Here is an 18,916-nt window from a genome sequence, read left to right on the forward strand (position 1 = left end):
TCCATCTCACTGCCACACACATGCAAAGTGAGCGTTCTGCTATTTGATCTAATTCCCCCACGCAGGCTGGAGCCCAGCTGACGAGGGCCTTGCAGTGTTCCATCTTAGTGCAGTAGGCAGTGTGTCAGTCTCATAATCTGAAGGTCCTGAGTTCAATCCTCAGAGAGGGCTCGGTGCAATCTTTTCTTGCATTCAGATCAGATTTCCAACTCTGCTGCTGGCAAAAATCAAGACACCTTGCTTGCCGCAGCGCTCGCAAAACATTTGGCCTCGCTCTGCAGCAGCACATGGAGGTTCTGCAGATTTGTGAACTGTGGGCTCAACAAAAAAACTGCTGCGTCTCAAGCCTTTCCCTGAGGGGAACGCCAAAGTGGAGAATGTGGGCATCGATCCCACTACCTCTCGCATGCTAAGCGAGCTCTCTACCATTTGAGCTAATTCCCCCACACAGTCAGGTGCTTTGCTCACACTTGCTGCCCAGGATCTTATCAGCACCTGTCTCCAAGACGATCCTGGGCCAGCAGAGCAATTCTGCATGGGGTCGGCCTGTGGCCTGAGCACAGCCATACTTCGCTCCAATCAGCATGTACGAACAGCAGCAGCTTACAACACCAGCAGGATGCTAAACCACAGTGGCAATGAAAGAAACAGTGAAGAGCCCGAGCTTGAAGATTCCAAGCAAGTCGAGCAGAAACTAGCAGTCGCCACAAGTGTGAGGGAGCAGCCGAGAGCCCTGTCTCAGTGATAGAAGTCTTCTTTTGCTTTCAGCTCAGTGCTCCGTGATTGGACGCATTGCTGCTGAAAGGTGCACCCTGCTGCTCATCAGGTGCAACTGCAGAAGTCTCACCGCCGTGTACGGGCTGTTTTCAGACGGGGAAAGATGGCTCCTGGGCCATGAAGGCAACATGGTAAGCTGTAATCTAGGTAGCAAGTTAAGAATTCTGCTTTCAGCTAAGCGTTGCTTACCACACGCTTGTTCGAAAACCACACACGCACACACACGCACCGTTTATTCGCCATTCGAGCATTGACCTAAGGATGACTTTGATACGTTCTCCTCTCCAATTCTCCGCTCTATCAACTGAGCAATCGAGGCGAAGCATTGAAGGCCACAGTCTTTGCTGTTTGTTGGCCATGCACCTTCAGACGTCAAGGGCTTCACCTGCCTCTTCATGCCACACACTGGCGCACTGCGAGCCACCTACTTTCTCTGCCGGTTGGGCCTGTGGTGTCACGGCAAACGTGACTGGCTACGGATCGGAGGCTGACGTCTCGTACTCATGTCTAGCTCGAGGGTTTCTGCAAGCATTGCATTGTGGCCTGATGTACCTTGTTCTCTGGCCTAATTGGTTCTGCTATCTGCCAAGCGTCACAGCATGCCTTCTTAGCGCATTCGGCAGCGTGTCACTCTCATCATCCGAAGGTCTTGAGTTGAATCCGTACAGAGGCCAGAGTGTTTTGCACATTCTTTGCATGCACTCACCTCACATTTCCATCGCCGCTGCCGGCAAAAATCGAAACATCTTGCTTTGCTGCAGCACCCCATTCATTTGGCCTCTCTGTGTGGCAGCACATGGCAGCACTCTGGACATTTGTGAACTGTGGGCTCAGCGACACAACTGCTCTGCCTGATGCTTTGTCCCCAGGTAAAATGCAAACCGGAGAAGGTGGCCATCCATCTCACTGCCACACACATGCAAAGTGAGCGTTCTGCTATTTGATCTCATTCCCCCACGCAGGCTTGAGCCCAGCTGACGAGGGTTTTGCAGTGTGCCTTCTTAGCGCAGTAGGCAGCGCGTCAGTCTCATAATCTGAAGGTCCTGAGTTCAATCCTCAGAGAGGGCAATGTGCTTGGTGTCTTCTTTTCTTGCATTCAGATCAGATTTACAACTCTGCTGCTGGCAACATCAAGACACCTTGCTTTCCGCTGCGCTCACAAAACTTTTGGCCTCGCTCTGTAGCAGCACATGGAGGTTCTGCAGATTTGTGAACTGTGGGCTCAACAAAGAAACTGCCGCCTCTCAAGCCTTTGCCCTAGGAGGACGTCAAAGTGGAGAATGTGGGCATCGATCCCACTACCTCTCACATGCTAAGCGAGCGCTCTACCATTTGAGCTAATTCCCCCACACAGTCAGGTGCTTTGCTCACGCTTGCTGCCCAGGATCTCCTCAGCACTTGTCTCCAAGACGATCCTGGGCCAGCAGAGCAATTCTGCATAGGGTCGGCCTGTGGCCTGAGCACAGCCATATTCGCTCCAATCAGCATGTATGAACAGCAGCAGATTACAGAACCAGCAGGATGCTAAACCACAGTGGCAATGAAAGAAACAGTGAAGAGCCGAGCTTGAAGATTCCAAGCAAGTCGAGCAGAAACTAGCAGTCGCCACAAGTGTGAGGGAGCAGCCGAGAGCCCTGTCTCAGTGATAGAAGTCTTCTTTTGCTTTCAGCTCAGTGCTCCGTGATTGGACGCATTGCTGCTCAAAGGTGCCCCCTGCTGCTCTTCAGGTGCAACTGCAGAAGACTCACCGCCGTGTACGGGCTGTTTTCAGACGGGGAAAGATGGCTCCTGTGCCATGACGGCAACATGTTATGCTGTAATCTAGGTAGCAAGTTAAGAATTCTGCTTTCAGCTAAGCGTTGCTTACCACACGTTTGTTCGAAAACCACACACGCACACACACGCACCGTTTATTCGCCATTCGAGCAGTGACCTAAGGATGACTTTGATATGTTCTCCTCTCCAGTCCTCCGCTCTATCAACTGAGCAATCGAGGCGAAGCATTGAAGCCCACAGTCTTTGCTGTTTGTTGGCCATGCACCTTTAGACGTCGAGGGCTTCACCTGCCTCTTCATGCCACACACTCGGGCACTGCGAGCCACCTGCTTTCTCTGCTGGTTGGGCCTGTGGTGTCACGGCATACGTGACTGACTACGGATCGGAGGCTGACGTCTCGTACTCATGTCTAGCTCGAGGGTTTCTGCAAGCATTGCATTGTGGCCTGATGTACCTTGTTCTCTGGCCTAATTGGTTCTGCTATCTGCCAAGCGTCACAGCATGCCTTCTTAGCGCATTCGGCAGCGTGTCACTCTCATCGTCCGAAGGTCTTGAGTCGAATCCGTACAGAGGCCAGAGTGTTTTGCACATTCTTTGCATGCACTCACCTCACATTTCCATCGCCGCTGCCGGCAAAAATCGAAACATCTTGCTTTGCTGCAGCACCCCATTCATTTGGTCTCTCTGTGTGGCAGCACATGGCAGCACTCTGGACATTTGTGAACTGTGGGCTCAGCGACACAACTGCTCTGCCTGAAGCTTTGTCCCCAGGTAAAATGCAAACTGGACAAGGTGGCCATCCATCTCACTGCCACACACATGCAAAGTGAGCGTTCTGCTATTTGATCTAATTCCCCCACGCAGGCTGGAGCCCAGCTGACGAGGGCCTTGCAGTGTTCCATCTTAGTGCAGTAGGCAGTGTGTCAGTCTCATAATCTGAAGGTCCTGAGTTCAATCCTCAGAGAGGGCTCGGTGCATTCTTTTCTTGCATTCAGATCAGATTTCCAACTCTGCTGCTGGCAAAAATCAAGACACCTTGCTTGCCGCAGCGCTCGCAAAACATTTGGCCTCGCTCTGCAGCAGCACATGGAGGTTCTGCAGATTTGTGAACTGTGGGCTCAACAAAAAAACTGCTGCGTCTCAAGCCTTTCCCTGAGGGGAACGCCAAAGTGGAGAATGTGGGCATCGATCCCACTACCTCTCGCATGCTAAGCGAGCGCTCTACCATTTGAGCTAATTCCCCCTCACTGTCGGGTGCTTTGCTCACACTTGCTGCCCAGGATCTTATCAGCACCTGTCTCCAAGACGATCCTGGGCCAGCAGAGCAATTCTGCATAGGGTCGGCCTGCGGCCTGAGCACAGCCATACTTCGCTCCAATCAGCATGTACGAACAGCAGCAGCTTACAGCACCAGCAGGATGCTAAACCACAGTGGCAATGAAAGAAACAGTGAAGAGCCCGAGCTTGAAGATTCCAAGCAAGTCGAGCAGAAACTAGCAGTCGCCACAAGTGTGAGGGAGCAGCCGAGAGCCCTGTCTCAGTGATAGAAGTCTTCTTTTGCTTTCAGCTCAGTGCTCCGTGATTGGACGCATTGCTGCTCAAAGGTGCCCCCTGCTGCTCTTCAGGTGCAACTGCAGAAGACTCACCGCCGTGTACGGGCTGTTTTCAGACGGGGAAAGATGGCTCCTGTGCCATGACGGCAACATGTTATGCTGTAATCTAGGTAGCAAGTTAAGAATTCTGCTTTCAGCTAAGCGTTGCTTACCACACGTTTGTTCGAAAACCACACACGCACACACACGCACCGTTTATTCGCCATTCGAGCAGTGACCTAAGGATGACTTTGATATGTTCTCCTCTCCAGTCTTCCGCTCTATCAACTGAGCAATCGAGGCGAAGCATTGAAGCCCACAGTCTTTGCTGTTTGTTGGCCATGCACCTTTAGACGTCGGGGGCTTCACCTGCCTCTTCATGCCACACACTCGGGCACTGCGAGCCACCTGCTTTCTCTGCTGGTTGGGCCTGTGGTGTCACGGCATACGTGACTGACTACGGATCGGAGGCTGACGTCTCGTACTCATGTCTAGCTCGAGGGTTTCTGCAAGCATTGCATTGTGGCCTGATGTACCTCGTTCTCTGGCCTAATTGGTTCTGCTATCTGCCAAGCGTCACAGCATGCCTTCTTAGCGCAGTCGGCAACGTGTCACTCTCATCATCCGAAGGTCTTGAGTTGAATCCGCACACAGGCCAGAGAGCTTTGCACATTCTTTGCATGCACTCACCTCACATTTCCATCGCCGCTGCCGGCAAAAATCGAGACATCTTGCTTTGCTGCCGCACCCCATTCATTTGGCCTCTCTGTGTGGCAGCACATGGCAGCACTCTGGACATTTGTGAACTGTGGGCTCAGCGACACAACTGCTCTGCCTGATGCTTTGTCCCCAGGTAAAATGCAAACCGGAGAAGGTGGCCATCCATCTCACTGCCACACACATGCAAAGTGAGCGTTCTGCTATTTGATCTCATTCCCCCACGCAGGCTTGAGCCCAGCTGACGAGGGTTTTGCAGTGTGCCTTCTTAGCGCAGTAGGCAGCGCGTCAGTCTCATAATCTGAAGGTCCTGAGTTCAATTCTCAGAGAGGGCAATGTGCTTGGTGTCTTCTTTTCTTGCATTCAGATCAGATTTACAACTCTGCTGCTGGCAACATCAAGACACCTTGCTTTCCGCTGCGCTCACAAAACTTTTGGCCTCGCTCTGTAGCAGCACATGGAGGTTCTGCAGATTTGTGAACTGTGGGCTCAACAAAGAAACTGCCGCCTCTCAAGCCTTTGCCCTAGGAGGACGCCAAAGTGGAGAATGTGGGCATCGATCCCACTACCTCTCACATGCTAAGCGAGCGCTCTACCATTTGAGCTAATTCCCCCACGCAGTCAGGTTCTTTGCTCACGCTTGCTGCCCAGGATCTCCTCAGCACTTGTCTCCAAGACGATCCTGGGCCAGCAGAGCAATTCTGCATAGGGTCGGCCTGTGGCCTGAGCACAGCCATATTCGCTCCAATCAGCATGTATGAACAGCAGCAGATTACAGAACCAGCAGGATGCTAAACCACAGTGGCAATGAAAGAAACAGTGAAGAGCCGAGCTTGAAGATTCCAAGCAAGTCGAGCAGAAACTAGCAGTCGCCACAAGTGTGAGGGAGCAGCCGAGAGCCCTGTCTCAGTGATAGAAGTCTTCTTTTGCTTTCAGCTCAGTGCTCCGTGATTGGACGCATTGCTGCTCAAAGGTGCCCCCTGCTGCTCTTCAGGTGCAACTGCAGAAGACTCACCGCCGTGTACGGGCTGTTTTCAGACGGGGAAAGATGGCTCCTGTGCCATGACGGCAACATGTTATGCTGTAATCTAGGTAGCAAGTTAAGAATTCTGCTTTCAGCTAAGCGTTGCTTACCACACGCTTGTTCGAAAACCACACACGCACCGTTTATTAGCCATTCGAGCATTGACCTAAGGATGACTTTGATACGTTCTCCTCTCCAATTCTCCGCTCTATCAACTGAGCAATCGAGGCGAAGCATTGAAGGCCACAGTCTTTGCTGTTTGTTGGCCATGCACCTTCAGACGTCAAGGGCTTCACCTGCCTCTTCATGCCACACACTGGCGCACTGCGAGCCACCTGCTTTCTCTGCCGGTTGGGCCTGTGGTGTCACGGCAAACGTGACTGGCTACGGATCGGAGGCTGACGTCTCGTACTCATGTCTAGCTCGAGGGTTTCTGCAAGCATTGCATTGTGGCCTGATGTACCTTGTTCTCTGGCCTAATTGGTTCTGCTATCTGCCAAGCGTCACAGCATGCCTTCTTAGCGCATTCGGCAGCGTGTCACTCTCATCATCCGAAGGTCTTGAGTTGAATCCGTACAGAGGCCAGAGTGTTTTGCACATTCTTTGCATGCACTCACCTCACATTTCCATCGCCGCTGCCGGCAAAAATCGAGACATCTTGCTTTGCTGCAGCACCCCATTCATTTGGCCTCTCTGTGTGGCAGCACATGGCAGCACTCTGGACATTTGTGAACTGTGGGCTCAGCGACACAACTGCTCTGCCTGAAGCTTTGTCCCCAGGTAAAATGTAAACGGGACAAGGTGGCCATCCATCTCACTGCCACACACATGCAAAGTGAGCGTTCTGCTATTTGATCTAATTCCCCCACGCAGGCTGGAGCCCAGCTGACGAGGGCCTTGCAGTGTTCCATCTTAGTGCAGTAGGCAGTGTGTCAGTCTCATAATCTGAAGGTCCTGAGTTCAATCCTCAGAGAGGGCTCGGTGCAATCTTTTCTTGCATTCAGATCAGATTTCCAACTCTGCTGCTGGCAAAAATCAAGACACCTTGCTTGCCGCAGCGCTCGCAAAACATTTGGCCTCGCTCTGCAGCAGCACATGGAGGTTCTGCAGATTTGTGAACTGTGGGCTCAACAAAAAAACTGCTGCGTCTCAAGCCTTTCCCTGAGGGGAACGCCAAAGTGGAGAATGTGGGCATCGATCCCACTACCTCTCGCATGCTAAGCGAGCTCTCTACCATTTGAGCTAATTCCCCCACACAGTCAGGTGCTTTGCTCACACTTGCTGCCCAGGATCTTATCAGCACCTGTCTCCAAGACGATCCTGGGCCAGCAGAGCAATTCTGCATGGGGTCGGCCTGTGGCCTGAGCACAGCCATACTTCGCTCCAATCAGCATGTACGAACAGCAGCAGCTTACAACACCAGCAGGATGCTAAACCACAGTGGCAATGAAAGAAACAGTGAAGAGCCCGAGCTTGAAGATTCCAAGCAAGTCGAGCAGAAACTAGCAGTCGCCACAAGTGTGAGGGAGCAGCCGAGAGCCCTGTCTCAGTGATAGAAGTCTTCTTTTGCTTTCAGCTCAGTGCTCCGTGATTGGACGCATTGCTGCTGAAAGGTGCACCCTGCTGCTCATCAGGTGCAACTGCAGAAGTCTCACCGCCGTGTACGGGCTGTTTTCAGACGGGGAAAGATGGCTCCTGGGCCATGAAGGCAACATGGTAAGCTGTAATCTAGGTAGCAAGTTAAGAATTCTGCTTTCAGCTAAGCGTTGCTTACCACACGCTTGTTCGAAAACCACACACGCACACACACGCACCGTTTATTCGCCATTCGAGCATTGACCTAAGGATGACTTTGATACGTTCTCCTCTCCAATCCTCCGCTCTATCAACTGAGCAATCGAGGCGAAGCATTGAAGCCCACAGTCTTTGCTGTTTGTTGGCCATGCACCTTCAGACGTCGAGGGCTTCACCTGCCTCTTCATGCCACACACTGGCGCACTGCGAGCCACCTGCTTTCTCTGCCGGTTGGGCCTGTGGTGTCACGGCAAACGTGACTGGCTACGGATCGGAGGCTGACGTCTCGTACTCATGTCTAGCTCGAAGGTTTCTGCAAACAATGCATTGTGGCCTGATGTACCTTGTACTCTTGCCTAATTGGTTATGCTATCTGCCAAGCGTCACAGCATGCCTTCTTAGCGCAGTCGGCAACGTGTCACTCTCATCGTCCGAAGGTCTTGAGTTGAATCCGCACACAGGCCAGAGAGCTTTGCACATTCTTTGCATGCACTCACCTCACATTTCCATCGCCGCTGCCGGCAAAAATCGAGACATCTTGCTTTGCTGCCGCACCCCATTCATTTGGCCTCTCTGTGTGGCAGCACATGGCAGCACTCTGGACATTTGTGAACTGTGGGCTCAGCGACACAACTGCTCTGCCTGATGCTTTGTCCCCAGGTAAAATGCAAACCGGACAAGGTGGCCATCCGTCTCACTGCCACACACATGCAAAGTGAGCGTTCTGCTATTTGATCTAATTCCCCCACGCAGGCTTGAGCCCAGCCGACGAGGGTTTTGCAGTGTGCCTTCTTAGCGCAGTAGGCAGCGCGTCAGTCTCATAATCTGAAGGTCCTGAGTTCAATCCTCAGAGAGGGCAACGTGCTTGGTGTCTTCTTTTCTTGCATTCAGATCAGATTTACAACTCTGCCGCTGGCAACATCAAGACAACTTGCTTTCCGCTGCGCTCACAAAACTTTTGGCCTCGCTCTGTAGCAGCACATGGAGGTTCTGCAGATTTGTGAACTGTGGGCTCAACAAAGAAACTGCCGCCTCTCAAGCCTTTGCCCTAGGAGGACGCCAAAGTGGAGAATGTGGGCATCGATCCCACTACCTCTCACATGCTAAGCGAGCGCTCTACCATTTGAGCTAATTCCCCCACACAGTCAGGTGCTTTGCTCACGCTTGCTGCCCAGGATCTCCTCAGCACTTGTCTCCAAGACGATCCTGGGCCAGCAGAGCAATTCTGCATAGGGTCGGCCTGTGGCCTGAGCACAGCCATATTCGCTCCAATCAGCATGTATGAACAGCAGCAGATTACAGAACCAGCAGGATGCTAAACCACAGTGGCAATGAAAGAAACAGTGAAGAGCCGAGCTTGAAGATTCCAAGCAAGTCGAGCAGAAACTAGCAGTCGCCACAAGTGTGAGGGAGCAGCCGAGAGCCCTGTCTCAGTGATAGAAGTCTTCTTTTGCTTTCAGCTCAGTGCTCCGTGATTGGACGCATTGCTGCTCAAAGGTGCCCCCTGCTGCTCTTCAGGTGCAACTGCAGAAGACTCACCGCCGTGTACGGGCTGTTTTCAGACGGGGAAAGATGGCTCCTGTGCCATGACGGCAACATGTTATGCTGTAATCTAGGTAGCAAGTTAAGAATTCTGCTTTCAGCTAAGCGTTGCTTACCACACGCTTGTTCGAAAACCACACACGCACACACACGCACCGTTTATTCGCCATTCGAGCATTGACCTAAGGATGACTTTGATACGTTCTCCTCTCCAATCCTCCGCTCTATCAACTGAGCAATCGAGGCGAAGCATTGAAGCCCACAGTCTTTGCTGTTTGTTGGCCATGCACCTTCAGACGTCAAGGGCTTCACCTGCCTCTTCATGCCACACACTGGCGCACTGCGAGCCACCTGCTTTCTCTGCCGGTTGGGCCTGTGGTGTCACGGCAAACGTGACTGGATACGGATCGGAGGCTGACGTCTCGTACTCATGTCTAGCTCGAAGGTTTCTGCAAACAATGCATTGTGGCCTGATGTACCTTGTTCTCTGGCCTAATTGGTTCTGCTATCTGCCAAGCGTCACAGCATGCCTTCTTAGCGCATTCGGCAGCATGTCACTCTCATCATCCGAAGGTCTTGAGTTGAATCCGTACAGAGGCCAGAGTGTTTTGCACATTCTTTGCATGCACTCACCTCACATTTCCATCGCCGCTGCCGGCAAAAATCGAGACATCTTGCTTTGCTGCCGCACCCCATTCATTTGGCCTCTCTGTGTGGCAGCACATGGCAGCACTCTGGACATTTGTGAACTGTGGGCTCAGCGACACAACTGCTCTGTCTGAAGCTTTGTCCCCAGGTAAAATGCAAACTGGACAAGGTGGCCATCCATCTCACTGCCACACACATGCAAAGTGAGCGTTCTGCTATTTGATCTAATTCCCCCACGCAGGCTGGAGCCCAGCTGACGAGGGCCTTGCAGTGTTCCATCTTAGTGCAGTAGGCAGTGTGTCAGTCTCATAATCTGAAGGACCTGCGTTCAATCCTCAGAGAGGGCTCGGTGCATTCTTTTCTTGCATTCAGATCAGATTTCCAACTCTGCTGCTGGCAAAAATCAAGACACCTTGCTTTCCGCTGCGCTCGCAAAACATTTGGCCTCGCTCTGCAGCAGCACATGGAGGTTCTGCAGATTTGTGAACTGTGGGCTCAACAAAAAAACTGCTGCCTCTCAAGCCTTTGCCCTAGGAGGACGCCAAAGTGGAGAATGTGGGCATCGATCCCACTACCTCTCGCATGCAAAGCGAGCGCTCTACCATTTGAGCTAATTCCCCCACACAGTCAGGTGCTTTGCTCACACTTGCTGCCCAGGATCTTATCAGCACCTGTCTCCAAGACGATCCTGGGCCAGCAGAGCAATTCTGCATGGGGTCGGCCTGTGGCCTGAGCACAGCCATACTTCGCTCCAATCAGCATGTACGAACAGCAGCAGCTTACAACACCAGCAGGATGCTAAACCACAGTGGCAATGAAAGAAACAGTGAAGAGCCCGAGCTTGAAGATTCCAAGCAAGTCGAGCAGAAACTAGCAGTCGCCACAAGTGTGAGGGAGCAGCCGAGAGCCCTGTCTCAGTGATAGAAGTCTTCTTTTGCTTTCAGCTCAGTGCTCCGTGATTGGACGCATTGCTGCTGAAAGGTGCACCCTGCTGCTCATCAGGTGCAACTGCAGAAGTCTCACCGCCGTGTACGGGCTGTTTTCAGACGGGGAAAGATGGCTCCTGGGCCATGAAGGCAACATGGTAAGCTGTAATCTAGGTAGCAAGTTAAGAATTCTGCTTTCAGCTAAGCGTTGCTTACCACACGCTTGTTCGAAAACCACACACGCACACACACGCACCGTTTATTCGCCATTCGAGCATTGACCTAAGGATGACTTTGATACGTACTCCTCTCCAATCCTCCGCTCTATCAACTGAGCAATCGAGGCGAAGCATTGAAGCCCACAGTCTTTGCTGTTTGTTGGCCATGCACCTTCAGATGTCAAGGGCTTCACCTGCCTCTTCATGCCACACACTGGCGCACTGCGAGCCACCTGCTTTCTCTGCCGGTTGGGCCTGTGGTGTCACGGCAAACGTGACTGGATACGGATCGGAGGCTGACGTCTCGTACTCATGTCTAGCTCGAAGGTTTCTGCAAACAATGCATTGTGGCCTGATGTACCTTGTACTCTTGCCTAATTGGTTATGCTATCTGCCAAGCGTCACAGCATGCCTTCTTAGCGCAGTCGGCAACGTGTCACTCTCATCATCCGAAGGTCTTGAGTTGAATCCGCACACAGGCCCGAGAGGTTTGCACATTCTTTGCATGCACTCACCTCACATTTCCATCGCCGCTGCCGGCAAAAATCGAGACATCTTGCTTTGCTGCCGCACCCCATTCATTTGGCCTCTCTGTGTGGCAGCACATGGCAGCACTCTGGACATTTGTGAACTGTGGGCTCAGCGACACAACTGCTCTGCCTGAAGCTTTGTCTCCAGGTAAAATGCAAACTGGACAAGGTGGCCATCCATCTCACTGCCACACACATGCAAAGTGAGCGTTCTGCTATTTGATCTAATTCCCCCACGCAGGCTAGAGCCCAGCTGACGAGGGTCTTGCAGTGTTCCATCTTAGTGCAGTAGGCAGTGTGTCAGTCTCATAATCTGAAGGTCCTGAGTTCAATCCTCAGAGAGGGCTCGCTGCATTCAGATCAGATTTCCAACTCTGCTGCTGGCAAAAATCAAGACACCTTGCTTGCCGCAGCGCTCGCAAAACATTTGGCCTCGCTCTGCAGCAGCACATGGAGGTTCTGCAGATTTGTGAACTGTGGGCTCAACAAAGAAACTGCTGCCTCTCAAGCCTTTGCCCTAGGAGGACGCCAAAGTGGAGAATGTGGGCATCGATCCCACTACCTCTCGCATGCAAAGCGAGCGCTCTACCATTTGAGCTAATTCCCCCACACAGTCAGGTGCTTTGCTCACACTTGCTGCCCAGGATCTTATCAGCACCTGTCTCCAAGACGATCCTGGGCCAGCAGAGCAATTCTGCATGGGGTCGGCCTGCGGCCTGAGCACAGCCATACTTCGCTCCAATCAGCATGTACGAACAGCAGCAGCTTACAGCACCAGCAGGATGCTAAACCACAGTGGCAATGAAAGAAACAGTGAAGAGCCCGAGCTTGAAGATTCCAAGCAAGTCGAGCAGAAACTAGCAGTCGCCACAAGTGTGAGGGAGCAGCCGAGAGCCCTGTCTCAGTGATAGAAGTCTTCTTTTGCTTTCAGCTCAGTGCTCCGTGATTGGACGCATTGCTGCTCAAAGGTGCCCCCTGCTGCTCATCAGGTGCAACTGCAGAAGTCTCACCGCCGTGTACGGGCTGTTTTCAGACGGGGAAAGATGGCTCCTGGGCCATGAAGGCAACATGGTAAGCTGTAATCTAGGTAGCAAGTTAAGAATTCTGCTTTCAGCTAAGCGTTGCTTACCACACGCTTGTTCGAAAACCACACACGCACACACACGCACCGTTTATTCGCCATTCGAGCATTGACCTAAGGATGACTTTGATACGTTCTCCTCTCCAATCCTCCGCTCTATCAACTGAGCAATCGAGGCGAAGCATTGAAGCCCACAGTCTTTGCTGTTTGTTGGCCATGCACCTTCAGACGTCAAGGGCTTCACCTGCCTCTTCATGCCACACACTGGCGCACTGCGAGCCACCTGCTTTCTCTGCCGGTTGGGCCTGTGGTGTCACGGCAAACGTGACTGGCTACGGATCGGAGGCTGACGTCTCGTACTCATGTCTAGCTCGAAGGTTTCTGCAAACAATGCATTGTGGCCTGATGTACCTTGTACTCTTGCCTAATTGGTTATGCTATCTGCCAAGCGTCACAGCATGCCTTCTTAGCGCAGTCGGCAACGTGTCACTCTCATCGTCCGAAGGTCTTGAGTTGAATCCGCACACAGGCCAGAGAGCTTTGCACATTCTTTGCATGCACTCACCTCACATTTCCATCGCCGCTGCCGGCAAAAATCGAGACATCTTGCTTTGCTGCCGCACCCCATTCATTTGGCCTCTCTGTGTGGCAGCACATGGCAGCACTCTGGACATTTGTGAACTGTGGGCTCAGCGACACAACTGCTCTGCCTGATGCTTTGTCCCCAGGTAAAATGCAAACCGGAGAAGGTGGCCATCCGTCTCACTGCCACACACATGCAAAGTGAGCGTTCTGCTATTTGATCTCATTCCCCCACGCAGGCTTGAGCCCAGCCGACGAGGGTTTTGCAGTGTGCCTTCTTAGCGCAGTAGGCAGCGCGTCAGTCTCATAATCTGAAGGTCCTGAGTTCAATCCTCAGAGAGGGCAACGTGCTTGGTGTCTTCTTTTCTTGCATTCAGATCAGATTTACAACTCTGCCGCTGGCAACATCAAGACAACTTGCTTTCCGCTGCGCTCACAAAACTTTTGGCCTCGCTCTGTAGCAGCACATGGAGGTTCTGCAGATTTGTGAACTGTGGGCTCAACAAAGAAACTGCCGCCTCTCAAGCCTTTGCCCTAGGAGGACGCCAAAGTGGAGAATGTGGGCATCGATCCCACTACCTCTCGCATGCAAAGCGAGCGCTCTACCATTTGAGCTAATTCCCCCACACAGTCAGGTGCTTTGCTCACGCTTGCTGCCCAGGATCTCCTCAGCACCTGTCTCCAAGACGATCCTGGGCCAGCAGAGCAATTCTGCATAGGGTCGGCCTGTGGCCTGAGCACAGCCATATTCGCTCCAATCAGCATGTATGAACAGCAGCAGATTACAGAACCAGCAGGATGCTAAACCACAGTGGCAATGAAAGAAACAGTGAAGAGCCGAGCTTGAAGATTCCAAGCAAGTCGAGCAGAAACTAGCAGTCGCCACAAGTGTGAGGGAGCAGCCGAGAGCCCTGTCTCAGTGATAGAAGTCTTCTTTTGCTTTCAGCTCAGTGCTCCGTGATTGGACGCATTGCTGCTCAAAGGTGCCCCCTGCTGCTCTTCAGGTGCAACTGCAGAAGACTCACCGCCGTGTACGGGCTGTTTTCAGACGGGGAAAGATGGCTCCTGTGCCATGACGGCAACATGTTATGCTGTAATCTAGGTAGCAAGTTAAGAATTCTGCTTTCAGCTAAGCGTTGCTTACCACACGCTTGTTCGAAAACCACACACGCACACACACGCACCGTTTATTCGCCATTCGAGCATTGACCTAAGGATGACTTTGATACGTTCTCCCCTCCAATCCTCCGCTCTATCAACTGAGCAATCGAGGCGAAGCATTGAAGCCCACAGTCTTTGCTGTTTGTTGGCCATGCACCTTCAGACGTCAAGGGCTTCACCTGCCTCTTCATGCCACACACTGGCGCACTGCGAGCCACCTGCTTTCTCTGCCGGTTGGGCCTGTGGTGTCACGGCAAACGTGACTGGATACGGATCGGAGGCTGACGTCTCGTACTCATGTCTAGCTCGAAGGTTTCTGCAAACAATGCATTGTGGCCTGATGTACCTTGTTCTCTGGCCTAATTGGTTATGCTATCTGCCAAGCGTCACAGCATGCCTTCTTAGCGCATTCGGCAGCGTGTCACTCTCATCATCCGAAGGTCTTGAGTTGAATCCGTACAGAGGCCAGAGTGTTTTGCACCTTCTTTGCATGCACTCACCTCACATTTCCATCGCCGCTGCCGGCAAAAATCGAGACATCTTGCTTTGCTGCCGCACCCCATTCATTTGGCCTCTCTGTGTGGCAGCACATGGCAGCACTCTGGACATTTGTGAACTGTGGGCTCAGCGACACAACTGCTCTGCCTGATGCTTTGTCCCCAGGTAAAATGCAAACCGGAGAAGGTGGCCATCCGTCTCACTGCCACACACATGCAAAGTGAGCGTTCTGCTATTTGATCTCATTCCCCCACGCAGGCTTGAGCCCAGCCGACGAGGGTTTTGCAGTGTGCCTTCTTAGCGCAGTAGGCAGCGCGTCAGTCTCATAATCTGAAGGTCCTGAGTTCAATCCTCAGAGAGGGCAACGTGCTTGGTGTCTTCTTTTCTTGCATTCAGATCAGATTTACAACTCTGCCGCTGGCAACATCAAGACAACTTGCTTTCCGCTGCGCTCACAAAACTTTTGGCCTCGCTCTGTAGCAGCACATGGAGGTTCTGCAGATTTGTGAACTGTGGGCTCAACAAAGAAACTGCCGCCTCTCAAGCCTTTGCCCTAGGAGGACGCCAAAGTGGAGAATGTGGGCATCGATCCCACTACCTCTCGCATGCAAAGCGAGCGCTCTACCATTTGAGCTAATTCCCCCACACAGTCAGGTGCTTTGCTCACGCTTGCTGCCCAGGATCTCCTCAGCACTTGTCTCCAAGACGATCCTGGGCCAGCAGAGCAATTCTGCATAGGGTCGGCCTGTGGCCTGAGCACAGCCATATTCGCTCCAATCAGCATGTATGAACAGCAGCAGATTACAGAACCAGCAGGATGCTAAACCACAGTGGCAATGAAAGAAACAGTGAAGAGCCGAGCTTGAAGATTCCAAGCAAGTCGAGCAGAAACTAGCAGTCGCCACAAGTGTGAGGGAGCAGCCGAGAGCCCTGTCTCAGTGATAGAAGTCTTCTTTTGCTTTCAGCTCAGTGCTCCGTGATTGGACGCATTGCTGCTCAAAGGTGCCCCCTGCTGCTCTTCAGGTGCAACTGCAGAAGACTCACCGCCGTGTACAGGCTGTTTTCAGACGGGGAAAGATGGCTCCTGTGCCATGACGGCAACATGTTATGCTGTAATCTAGGTAGCAAGTTAAGAATTCTGCTTTCAGCTAAGCGTTGCTTACCACACGCTTGTTCGAAAACCACACACGCACACACACGCACCGTTTATTCGCCATTCGAGCATTGACCTAAGGATGACTTTGATACGTTCTCCTCTCCAATCCTCCGCTCTATCAACTGAGCAATCGAGGCGAAGCATTGAAACCCACAGTCTTTGCTGTTTGTTGGCCATGCACCTTCAGACGTCAAGGGCTTCACCTGCCTCTTCATGCCACACACTGGCGCACTGCGAGCCACCTGCTTTCTCTGCCGGTTGGGCCTGTGGTGTCACGGCAAACGTGACTGGATACGGATCGGAGGCTGACGTCTCGTACTCATGTCTAGCTCGAAGGTTTCTGCAAACAATGCATTGTGGCCTGATGTACCTTGTTCTCTGGCCTAATTGGTTCTGCTATCTGCCAAGCGTCACAGCATGCCTTCTTAGCGCATTCGGCAGCGTGTCACTCTCATCATCCGAAGGTCTTGAGTTGAATCCGTACAGAGGCCAGAGTGTTTTGCACCTTCTTTGCATGCACTCACCTCACATTTCCATCGCCGCTGCCGGCAAAAATCGAGACATCTTGCTTTGCTGCCGCACCCCATTCATTTGGCCTCTCTGTGTGGCAGCACATGGCAGCACTCTGGACATTTGTGAACTGTGGGCTCAGCGACACAACTGCTCTGCCTGAAGCTTTGTCCCCAGGTAAAATGCAAACTGGACAAGGTGGCCATCCATCTCACTGCCACACACATGCAAAGTGAGCGTTCTGCTATTTGATCTAATTCCCCCACGCAGGCTGGAGCCCAGCTGACGAGGGTCTTGCAGTGTTCCATCTTAGTGCAGTAGGCAGTGTGTCAGTCTCATAATCTGAAGGTCCTGAGTTCAATCCTCAGAGAGGGCTTGGTGCATTCTTTTCTTGCATTCAGATCAGATTTCCAACTCTGCTGCTGGCAAAAATCAAGACACCTTGCTTGCCGCAGCGCTCGCAAAACATTTGGCCTCGCTCTGCAGCAGCACATGGAGGTTCTGCAGATTTGTGAACTGTGGGCTCAACAAAAAAACTGCTGCGTCTCAAGCCTTTCCCTGAGGGGAACGCCAAAGTGGAGAATGTGGGCATCGATCCCACTACCTCTCGCATGCTAAGCGAGCGCTCTACCATTTGAGCTAATTCCCCCACACTGTCGGGTGCTTTGCTCACACTTGCTGCCCAGGATCTTATCAGCACCTGTCTCCAAGACGATCCTGGGCCAGCAGAGCAATTCTGCATAGGGTCGGCCTGCGGCCTGAGCACAGCCATATTTCGCTCCAATCAGCATGTACGAACAGCAGCAGCTTACAGCACCAGCAAGATGCTAAACCACAGTGGCAATGAAAGAAACAGTGAAGAGCCCGAGCTTGAAGATTCCAAGCAAGTCGAGCAGAAACTAGCAGTCGCCACAAGTGTGAGGGAGCGCCGAGAGCCCTGTCTCAGTGATAGAAGTCTTCTTTTGCTTTCAGCTCAGTGCTCCGTGATTGGACGCATTGCTGCTCAAAGGTGCACCCTGCTGCTCATCAGGTGCAACTGCAGAAGTCTCACCGCCGTGTACGGGCTGTTTTCAGACGGGGAAAGATGGCTCCTGGGCCATGAAGGCAACATGGTAAGCTGTAATCTAGGTAGCAAGTTAAGAATTCTGCTTTCAGCTAAGCGTTGCTTACCACACGCTTGTTCGAAAACCACACACGCACACACACGCACCGTTTATTCGCCATTCGAGCATTGACCTAAGGATGACTTTGATACGTTCTCCTCTCCAATCCTCCGCTCTATCAACTGAGCAATCGAGGCGAAGCATTGAAGCCCACAGTCTTTGCTGTTTGTTGGCCATGCACCTTCAGACGTCAAGGGCTTCACCTGCCTCTTCATGCCACACACTGGCGCACTGCGAGCCACCTGCTTTCTCTGCCGGTTGGGCCTGTGGTGTCACGGCAAACGTGACTGGCTACGGATCGGAGGCTGACGTCTCGTAGTCATGTCTAGCTCGAAGGTTTCTGCAAACAATGCATTGTGGCCTGATGTACCTTGTACTCTTGCCTAATTGGTTATGCTATCTGCCAAGCGTCACAGCATGCCTTCTTAGCGCAGTCGGCAACGTGTCACTCTCATCGTCCGAAGGTCTTGAGTTGAATCCGCACACAGGCCAGAGAGCTTTGCACATTCTTTGCATGCACTCACCTCACATTTCCATCGCCGCTGCCGGCAAAAATCGAGACATCTTGCTTTGCTGCCGCACCCCATTCATTTGGCCTCTCTGTGTGGCAGCACATGGCAGCACTCTGGACATTTGTGAACTGTGGGCTCAGCGACACAACTGCTCTGCCTGATGCTTTGTCCCCAGGTAAAATGCAAACCGGAGAAGGTGGCCATCCGTCTCACTGCCACACACATGCAAAGTGAGCGTTCTGCTATTTGATCTCATTCCCCCACGCAGGCTTGAGCCCAGCCGACGAGGGTTTTGCAGTGTGCCTTCTTAGCGCAGTAGGCAGCGCGTCAGTCTCATAATCTGAAGGTCCTGAGTTCAATCCTCAGAGAGGGCAATGTGCTTGGTGTCTTCTTTTCTTGCATTCAGATCAGATTTACAACTCTGCTGCTGGCAACATCAAGACACCTTGCTTTCCGCTGCGCTCACAAAACTTTTGGCCTCGCTCTGTAGCAGCACATGGAGGTTCTGCAGATTTGTGAACTGTGGGCTCAACAAAGAAACTGCCGCCTCTCAAGCCTTTGCCCTAGGAGGACGCCAAAGTGGAGAATGTGGGCATCGATCCCACTACCTCTCGCATGCAAAGCGAGCGCTCTACCATTTGAGCTAATTCCCCCACACAGTCAGGTGCTTGGCTCACGCTTGCTGCCCAGGATCTCCTCAGCACTTGTC

The 18,916-nt window shown here is 52.4% G+C and overlaps 13 non-coding genes across 13 annotated transcripts; 6 read left to right on the forward strand and 7 right to left on the reverse strand.

Annotated features, from left to right (window-relative positions):
- Positions 1-1,772: 1,772 nt before the first annotated feature.
- trnam-cau (transfer RNA methionine (anticodon CAU)) lies at positions 1,773-1,845 on the forward strand. Its single transcript has one exon. It is a non-coding gene; the product is annotated as a tRNA-Met (tRNA).
- Positions 1,846-3,723: 1,878 nt separating this feature from the next.
- trnaa-agc (transfer RNA alanine (anticodon AGC)) lies at positions 3,724-3,796 on the reverse strand. The gene has a single exon. It is a non-coding gene; the product is annotated as a tRNA-Ala (tRNA).
- A 1,328-nt stretch (positions 3,797-5,124) lies between these two features.
- trnam-cau (transfer RNA methionine (anticodon CAU)) lies at positions 5,125-5,197 on the forward strand. The gene has a single exon. It is a non-coding gene; the product is annotated as a tRNA-Met (tRNA).
- Positions 5,198-8,466: 3,269 nt separating this feature from the next.
- On the forward strand, positions 8,467-8,539 carry trnam-cau (transfer RNA methionine (anticodon CAU)). The gene has a single exon. It is a non-coding gene; the product is annotated as a tRNA-Met (tRNA).
- A 1,878-nt stretch (positions 8,540-10,417) lies between these two features.
- Positions 10,418-10,490, reverse strand: trnaa-ugc (transfer RNA alanine (anticodon UGC)). The gene has a single exon. It is a non-coding gene; the product is annotated as a tRNA-Ala (tRNA).
- A 1,588-nt stretch (positions 10,491-12,078) lies between these two features.
- trnaa-ugc (transfer RNA alanine (anticodon UGC)) lies at positions 12,079-12,151 on the reverse strand. Its single transcript has one exon. It is a non-coding gene; the product is annotated as a tRNA-Ala (tRNA).
- Positions 12,152-13,479: 1,328 nt separating this feature from the next.
- Positions 13,480-13,552, forward strand: trnam-cau (transfer RNA methionine (anticodon CAU)). Its single transcript has one exon. It is a non-coding gene; the product is annotated as a tRNA-Met (tRNA).
- Positions 13,553-13,758: 206 nt separating this feature from the next.
- On the reverse strand, positions 13,759-13,831 carry trnaa-ugc (transfer RNA alanine (anticodon UGC)). Its single transcript has one exon. It is a non-coding gene; the product is annotated as a tRNA-Ala (tRNA).
- A 1,326-nt stretch (positions 13,832-15,157) lies between these two features.
- Positions 15,158-15,230, forward strand: trnam-cau (transfer RNA methionine (anticodon CAU)). Its single transcript has one exon. It is a non-coding gene; the product is annotated as a tRNA-Met (tRNA).
- A 206-nt stretch (positions 15,231-15,436) lies between these two features.
- trnaa-ugc (transfer RNA alanine (anticodon UGC)) lies at positions 15,437-15,509 on the reverse strand. Its single transcript has one exon. It is a non-coding gene; the product is annotated as a tRNA-Ala (tRNA).
- A 1,599-nt stretch (positions 15,510-17,108) lies between these two features.
- On the reverse strand, positions 17,109-17,181 carry trnaa-agc (transfer RNA alanine (anticodon AGC)). Its single transcript has one exon. It is a non-coding gene; the product is annotated as a tRNA-Ala (tRNA).
- A 1,327-nt stretch (positions 17,182-18,508) lies between these two features.
- Positions 18,509-18,581, forward strand: trnam-cau (transfer RNA methionine (anticodon CAU)). Its single transcript has one exon. It is a non-coding gene; the product is annotated as a tRNA-Met (tRNA).
- A 206-nt stretch (positions 18,582-18,787) lies between these two features.
- On the reverse strand, positions 18,788-18,860 carry trnaa-ugc (transfer RNA alanine (anticodon UGC)). Its single transcript has one exon. It is a non-coding gene; the product is annotated as a tRNA-Ala (tRNA).
- Positions 18,861-18,916: the final 56 nt, after the last annotated feature.

This window comes from Cetorhinus maximus, chromosome 4, assembly GCF_964194155.1.
Source record: "Cetorhinus maximus chromosome 4, sCetMax3.hap1.1, whole genome shotgun sequence".
Classification (NCBI taxonomy): Eukaryota; Metazoa; Chordata; class Chondrichthyes; order Lamniformes; family Cetorhinidae; genus Cetorhinus; species Cetorhinus maximus.